The sequence below is a fragment of the Alligator mississippiensis genome, chromosome 10 (genome assembly GCF_030867095.1).
Source record: "Alligator mississippiensis isolate rAllMis1 chromosome 10, rAllMis1, whole genome shotgun sequence".
Classification (NCBI taxonomy): Eukaryota; Metazoa; Chordata; order Crocodylia; family Alligatoridae; genus Alligator; species Alligator mississippiensis.
Genome location: NC_081833.1, coordinates 49,012,545 through 49,021,206, shown reverse-complemented (window position 1 = coordinate 49,021,206; position 8,662 = coordinate 49,012,545). Strand labels below are relative to the sequence as shown.

Here is an 8,662-nt window from a genome sequence, read left to right as displayed (position 1 = left end):
ATCCAAGTCACTGATGAAGACATTGAACAGCACCAGGCCAAGGACTGAGCCTTGTGGCTCTCCACTGCCCACATCTTTCCAGGTGGATACCAACCCATCCACCACCACTCTCTGGGTGCAACCCCTAAGCCAATTTGCCACCCACTTGACTATGCAATCATCTATGTTACAGCCACTCAGTTTATGAGGATAGGATGAGATACCGTATCGAAGGCCTTCTTAAAGTCCAAGTAAAATTACACCTACCTTGACTCTTGTGTCTGAGCATTTTCTGGCCTGGAAGAAGGACAATGCAAGAAAAGCCTCTCCTAAAATTGGCAAAAGAAAGATGACATAGTAAGGCAGAAAGAGAGATAACACCTGAGAAACAGGGAGGGATTTCAAAACATATTACTATACTAGAAAGAACATAAAGCTCCTATATCATTGTATTTTGTGATATCAGACCACCCCACCTCTACGCAGTTGGAACAGGGAGGGAAGCAGGCCCTATAATAGTGTTCCTATAATTAGTTCTGCATTGCCAAAACCTGGTGTTGCATATTCCTGTAAGACACTGCAGTCCCACAGTGATGACAGACATAAGATGTACCAAAGCATACCACACTACACAAACAGCTCTTCAGGAGACCATTAAAAGGCCCAGACCCATTAATCTGGGCACTGTGACCTGATATTTCTAGTGGGCTGGACACTTACAATAGCATCCAAGGTGAAAGCCTTCAGGCAGAATTTACCTGTTGTTGTTAGTAGTAACTCACAATTGCCATCTCTGAAGAAACAAAAACAATCCATCCACTACAAACTAATTATATGCCACTCTTGCCTACTCAGAACTTTTGTTTTATCTACTGGGATGAAATACTAGCTGGTATTTTAAGTACATGAGCTATGGAACTCTCTCGGGGCCTTCTCCATGATGCTACCCCCTCTCGGGGCCTTCTCACCTGTCCCCTTTTCTGGGGTTGGGGTCAGTGCACCCCAACTGCTGCACCCTCACTGGTGCTAGGGTCCCCACACTGCTCTGGGTCCCCTATGAGGCCTCTTCCAACCCCTAGTAGCCTCACCCAAACCACCAGTGACAAACAGCAAAACAAACAAAAGCCCCTTGGCTATAACATAAATGGAAGCCACCCAGCCATAACAACAGCCCAGCCTACCAGGGAATACTCCACCCCTCAGCCATGTCAGACACTGCACCTTCAGTCAGACTGCTCCTCTCTTCCATGAGAGAAAACTCCTTCCTCCTTGGCTGCTGGCAGAGAACTGCTTCTAGCCCCAGCCCCTAGGGTTTATAAGGGAGCCAGGCCCTGCCCCTTCTGGTCAGCTGACCTCCTCTGGTTGCCCTGGCAACCCACAGTTGGGCTCCTTATTTCCTGCTAGGGCTTCCTCCCTAGCAGTTTCCCCTCTTTAGGAGCAGGGTACCTCAGTGCTCTGCGACACCCCTGTATGTCACCAATTGTTTCTTCTTGTTCAGTAGGGGTTCTGTGTTGCCCTGAACCTTCCTTTTACTGCCTACATACCTAAAAAAAGACTTTTTGTTGTCTTTAATTTGTGTTGCCAGCTTCAGCTCTGTAGTTGCTTTGGCTTTTTTAACTGCCTCCCTGCAAATGCAGGCCAAGTAGGTATACTCCTCCTTGGTAGCTCCCCACTGCTTCCACTGTCTATATGCCTTCTTTTTTGCCCTTAGGCTTCTCAGGATTTCCCTGTTTAGCCAAAGAAGTTTTTTGGCTCCTTTTCCCTCATACTGGGATCGTCTCCCTCTGTGCCCGAAGGATCACTTCCTTTAGGAACAACCACCCTTCCTGGACTCCCATCTCACCAATACTCTTATCCTTCAGTGAGTCATTGACTAAACTCCTGAGCACCCTAGAGTTAGTCTTCCTAAAGTCAAGCACTACTACCCTACTAGTTATCTTACCCACCCTACGCCATATGGTGAATTCGACTGATTGGTGGTCACTGTCCCCAAGGTGACCACAAATCCAACTGGAGTGCCCTAGGACTTGGTCCTGGGGCCTGTTTTATTCAATATCTTCATCAACAACCTGGAAGATGGAAGGAATGCACCCTAAGTAAGTTTGCAGATGAGACCAAGCTGCAGGGAATAGTAGATACACTGGAGGGTAGGGCAAGGATACAGAGAGATCTCAACAAATTGGAGGACTGGACCAAAATAAATATTATGGGGTTCAATAAGGACAAGTGCAAAGTCCTGTACTTAGAACAGAACAATCCCATGCACCAATATAGGCTGGGGACTGACTGGCTAAAGAGCAGCTCTATAGAAAATGACTTGGGGGTTACAGTGGACAATAAGCTGTTAAGCTGAATATGGGCCAACAGTGTGCCCTTGTTGTGGAAAGAGTGTTACCAGAAGATCAAGGGAAGTGATTATTCCCCTCTATTCACCACTGTTGAGGCCACATCTGGAGTACTGTGTCCAAGTTTGGGCCTCCCAATACAGAAAAGATGTGGACAAATAGGAGTGCGTTCTGCAGAGGGCAATGAAAATGTTTAAGGGTCTTAGGCATATGACTTATGAGGAGAGGCTGAGGGAACTGGGCTTATTTAGTCTGGAGAAGAGAAGGCTAAGAGGGGATTTAATAAATATCAGCCTCTAAAAACATCTGAAGGGTGGTTCGAAAGAGGATGGAGCTAGACTTTTCTCATTGAAGGCCAGAACAAGGAGCAATGGCCTCAAGTCGCAGCAAGGAAAGTTTAGGTTAGATATTTCAAAGAACTTCTCATGAGGAAAATAGGAAAGCACTGGAACAGGATACCCAGGGAGATTGTAGAATCTCCATCCTTGGAGGTTTTTGAAGACTCAGCTAGACAAAACTTTGGCTTGGGTGATATAGTTGGGGATGGTCCTGCTTTGAGCAGGGGGTTGGACTAGGTGACCTCCCGAGGTCCCTTCTAACCCTAATTTTCTATAATTCTAAAGAAGCACTGCAAATAATTATGCCAAGAGCTTCAAATTACAGCTGTATAACAGTTATACACAAGACTGCTAAGTTTAATAAACATCACTGTGAGGCAAAAGCCACCCCAGCGCATCCCAAACCCCTGCCCAACATTCCCCAATACTCACTGCAAGGGTGAAGATGAGCAGCAGCTGGGGAGAGATGCCGATGCAGGCTCACCAGTTCCAGAGCTGCCTGAGCCTTCGAATTGGTGAGTCCTAGGGGCATGGCTCCAGAGAATCATGGGCTGCTCAAAAAGCAGCTGGAGGCACAGCTGCAGAGGGGACAGGAAGTGGGGAGCGGAACGCCAGCCAGGAGACGCTGGCTGCAGAGCCGGAAAGCTCAAGTCCCAGATGCCGGAGGAAGGGGCTGGGTGCCTGCCAGAGGACCCAAACTGGCAAGGCAAAGAGTGTAAGCCCAGGAGCCAACAGGGGTGAGAGCCCCATTGGGGAGCAGCAGCCACACAGGATGCTGCAGGGGAACAGCAGCACTCCAACCGGGAGCTCAGATCCCAAGACAGGGGATGGCCCTGCACGGGCACACCTGGGCAGCCCTGTACCTAGCAGAGCACAGGGGATCACAGACCCCCAGGAGGGGGAAGTGAACAATGATGGCTGGTGGGACCAGGGTAGCCCAACTACAGGTCAGCTGGGCCCCAGGTTGGTCATGCTGGGAGAGCCGACAGAGGCCTGTGCACAGGGTGGATGCCTGTACCCACATCTGTTAGGATAAAAGGGACAGATGAGTCCCCCATGTAACCCAGGGTCCAGGGAGATGGAATCCCACAAGCCCGTTGGCAGATGCCAGACACTTTTCAGTTAAGTTTTCCTCAGTTACAGTTAGTCCCGGATGGGGCAGGTTTAGTTGCCTGGGAGCTGGCCTGAAGACAAGGAATGGATACTTAGACTGGCAGCCAGGAAGACCCAACCCATTCAAGCATGGATGAGGCAAGATCATCCAGGGGCAGACCTACGGTGAGCAGCTTCTGCCTGGCCGTAGATGTGGTAAGGGTGGGGTAAAGGGGAGGTTGGAGCCTCACAAAGAAAGCCCAGGGTCGAGACCTCTCGGGCCACCTACAGGGAACTGCCTCCCCAACAACAAACATCAAAGATATGGCAGGCAAGTAGGAGCAGCACCCAAACCATCTAGGTGGCACCAAAGCCTGATCTCACCCTGACGCCGCTGGGGGGCAAGTCACTGACCAAAAGGGGGCCAAAGCCCTATAACACCTATCAGTGACAATCACAAATTCCAAAGATGTCTAAGGAAATTTATTGGCTATGAGATCATCTTTCTCCTAAACAATGATCACACAGGAACACAGACACATTAGGTGACCATGACCATTTTCAAGAATTCTGTCAGGTGATGCAAGGCAATATATTTAAGTGTGAAAAAATATACACAATATATCATGCTAAAAGCAACTACATGTCCCAATTGCCCTGTCCATCCTCACTCCTAACTGGAACTGGATCCACTTGACCTATGGGAAGGAAGAGAGTTGTATTCTAATTTACTGATACTAGTTGCTTCTGGCAATCAGGAAAGCACCCATTGAGGTGAATAATTTAGGGGCCCTAGTCTTCTTATACGTGTTACCACATGTTACCACTTTGACTTTAGCTGAGACACAAACAGTCAGTATTAGTATGATACCAATTGTAAGGCCTCACATGCTGAGTCAGCTCAAATAGCTAGGCTGTCTTTTGAGATCATGGATATCTATGCCAAGACTGCAATTGTGCATCTACCCATCTAGAATCATAGGGATGAAAAGGATCTCAAGACCATTTAGTTTAACTGCCTGTGCAGACACAAGATAGTCAATTCTAAACCATCTCAGACAGTTACCTATCCTGCCTCTTTTCTGTTCCACTGTCCTACTGTTATTTTATTGGCACAATTGTACATATACATTTAATAGCATTGGTGATTGGCTTACCCTCCTCACTATCCCCTTCTAGTCTACTAATGCTGGTGAAGACTTCTATGGACAACCTTATAACTATCTTTTGAGGGAGGAGACAGCGATAATCACATTTATTTTAGAATCCTCTAGCAGACACACCCTTTGGCTTTGTCAGAAAGCGAGTCAGAGCAACACTGTGGCAATATTAATCCAAGACTCAGAAATGCTATTGTCGTGGTTACTGCCCTTGCCTGCAACAGAGACAATGACTTCTGTTTAAGTATACACCACATTTGTTTCCTTTATGGAGCTTCCATTGTTTGTTCCTGTTGTTTTAGTAACGGGTGTTAAGCAGATTTCTGCATTTTGTTTACATCACTGACACTTTGCATTTAACTATAACATTTGGAATACTCAGCCAGTCAACTCATCTGATTGGATGAACATCTATGAACTAAATTATACATCAGCAAAGCATGTTCCTTATTACAGTCACTTCTTTCTGCAGTACTTGCACATAGATTCATAGATGTTAGGGTCGGAAGGGACTTTAATAGGTCATCAAGTCCGACCCCCTGCATAGGCAGGAAAGTGTGCTGGGTTCAGATGACCCCAGCCAGATGCCTATCTAACCTCCTCTTGAAGACCCCCAGGGTAGGGGAGAGCACTACCTCCCTTGGGAGCCCATTCCAGACTTTGGCCACTCTAACTGTGAAGAAGTTCTTCCTAATGTCCAGTCCAAATCTGCTCTCTGTTAGCTTATGGCCATTATTTCTTGTAACCCCCAGGGGTGCCTTGGTGAGTGGAGCCTCACCAAATCCCTTCTGTGCCCCCATGATGAATTTATAGGCAGCCACAAGGTCACCTCTCAACCTTCTCTTGCGGAGGCTGAAGAGGTCCAGGTGCCCTAGTCTCTCCTCGTAGGGCTTGGCCTGCAAGCCCTTAACCATAAGAGTGGCCCTTCTCTGGATCCTCTCCAGGTTATCCACATCCCTCTTAAAGTGTGGCACCCAAAACTGGATGCAGTATTCCAATTGTGGTCTGACCAGTGCCACATAGAGGGGAAGTATCACCTCCTTGGTTCTGTTTGTCATGCATTTGCTGATGGATGATAAAGTGCAGTTAGCTTTGCTGATGACTTCGTCACACTGACGACTCATGTTCATCTTGGATTCCACTAGGACTCAGAGATCCCTTTCCATTTCCATGCTGCCAAGCAGGTCATTTCCTAGGCAGTAAGTGTGCTGGACATTTTTCCTCCCTAGGTGCAGCACTTTGCATTTCTCCTTGTTAAATCTCATTCTATTGTTTTCTGCCCATTTGTCTAACCTGTCCAGGTCTGCCTATGGTTGTTCCCTGCCCTTCGGTGTGTCCACTTCTCCCCACAGTTTTGTATCATTCACAAAATTGGACAGAGTACACTTCACTCCCTCCTCCAAGTCACTGATGAAGACATTGAAGAGTATCAGTCCAAGGACTGAGCCCTGTAGGAACCCACTGCCCACGTCCTTCCAGGTCAATACCAACCCGTCCACCACCACTCTCTGGGTACGACCCTCTAGCCAATTTGCCACCCACCAGTCTGTGTAATCATCCAAGTCACAGCCTCTTAATTTGTCCACCAGTATGGTGTGGGATACCATATCGAAGGCCTTCCTGAAGTCTAAGTAAACAATATCTACCCCTACTCCTGTGTCTAAGTAACGATATCTAAGTAAACGATATCTACCCCTATAACCTGGTCATAAAAAAGAGACTAGATTAGTTAGGCTTGATCTACCTGCTACGAACTCGTGCTGGTTTCCCCTCAGCATAATTTTTCCTGCTGGGCTCTCACATATATGAGCCTTAATATTCTTTCCAAGGATGGAGGGGAGACTGACTGACCTGTAGTTGCTTGGATCCTCCTTCCTCCCCTTCTTGAAAATAGGGACCACATTGGCCCTTTTCCAGTCCTCCGGGACCTGGCCCATGCGTCACGAGTACTCAAATATTCTTGCCAGTGGCTGTGCAATGACGTCAGCCAGTGCCTTCAGTACCCTCGAATGGAGCTCATCTGGGCCTGCCGACTTAAACGCATCCAGTCCTTCCAAGTGACTCTGCACTATCTCAGGGCTAACGCTTTGTGGTCTGGCACCCTGCTGTTGTCTCTCTACGATCCCATTGTGAGACTTGTCTTGCCCCTTCTTTAAGAACACTGAGGCAAAGAACTCATTGAGGAGTTCAGCTTTGTCCCCCCTCTCTGTCACCAATTGCTTTTGCCCATTCAGTAGTGGTCCTATTCCACCCTGGGCCCTTCTTTTACTCCCTATATATCTGAAAAACAATTTTTTGTTATCCTTAACTTGGGATGCCATCCTCAGCTCCATGGTAGCTTTGGCCTTTCTAACTGCCTCTCTACAACTGCAAGCTGAGGAGGCATACTCCTCTTTAGTAATTTCTCCCTGTTTCTACTGATTATATGCCCCCCTTTTTGCCCTTAGGCTGCTCTGGATTTCTCTGGTTAGCCAAAGAAGCCTCTTGGCCCCTTTCCCCCTGTCCTCCTGCATTGGGATTGTTTCCCTCTGTGCCCGAAGGACCGCTTCCTTAAGGCACAGCCACCCTTCCTGGGCTCCCATCTCACCAAATCTCTTACCCTGAAGTGCGTTATTGACTAAACACCTAAGTTCGCTGAAGTTAGCCTTCCTAAAGTCTAGCACTTCCACCCTACTAGTTACCTTACCCACTCTACGCCTTATGGTAAATTCTATTATTTGGTGGTCACTGTCCCCCAGGTGACCACTGTTCTGTAGGTCCCCTATGATATCATCCCCTGTTGCCAGTACAAGGTACAGTAAGGCATTCCTCCTAGTGGGACCATGTATCTCCTGAGTCAGGTGGAGGTCCTGCACACAGGATAGGAACGTGCGTGAATGGTGGGAATTTACTGTCTGCATCTCCCAGCAGATGTCAGGGTAGTTGAAGTCACCCATGACTACCACCTCTCTAGTCTTTATGGGCTTTGAGAGCTACCTCAGGTTCCAAATCTAGTTCTTCCCCTTGCTGTGGGGGTCTGTAGCAGACCCCCACCACCAAACACCTTTCCCCTAGACCTCCATGTATCCTAACCCATAATCCTTTTACTTTCTCCTCCTCCAATTCCATTTTGATAAGGGTCAATGTATAACGCTCCTTGACATAGAGCGCAAACCCTCCCCCTCTCCTCCCTACTCTATCCTTTCTGTACAGCTTATAGCCCTCAATGTGTACCACCCAGTTGTGGGTAGAGTCCCACCAGGTTTCTGTTAACCCCACTAAGTCATAAGTGTTTTCTGCAAGCAGAAGTGCTAGTTCATCCTGCTTGTTCCCCATGCTCCTAGCATTAGTGTATAGGCACTTGAGCCCTGTGACTGGTGCATTTGTTGCCCCCCAGCTCTGATGCCCAATGGGTCCCTTATTGCTTACCCTCATTGCTTACCCTTATTGCTTATACCACATGTATGTAATGATCCAGTTTTGCAAAATTAACTCTAATTTTGTTGGCACAATTTTGTGCATGGATTTAATTGCATTACGAGCAATAGGATTTAGCTGCAGAGGTTCTGCCTGTACCTGAAAACTGGCTTCTCAAATTTTTCATAGGTGCTCACTAGCTACTGGACTGAAATAGTAAAGAGGAGTTAAATAATTGTGCCTTCTTCTTCAATAATGTAAGATTTTTAGAAAGAGAAACATGGAGGCATACAAAGAATGAGTGACTTTAACCAAATTATAACATGTCATTAGTGGAACCAGAAGGCATCCA

At 47.4% G+C, this 8,662-nt stretch overlaps 1 long non-coding RNA gene across 1 annotated transcript; it reads right to left on the bottom strand.

The window, feature by feature from the left end:
- Positions 1 to 246: 246 nt before the first annotated feature.
- On the bottom strand, positions 247 to 1,262 carry LOC132243456 (uncharacterized). Its single transcript, XR_009455035.1, has 2 exons — positions 1,201 to 1,262; positions 247 to 308 (listed from the first exon to the last, which is right to left on the bottom strand). It is a non-coding gene; the product is annotated as an uncharacterized LOC132243456 (long non-coding RNA).
- Between the last annotated feature and the right edge of the window lie 7,400 nt (positions 1,263 to 8,662).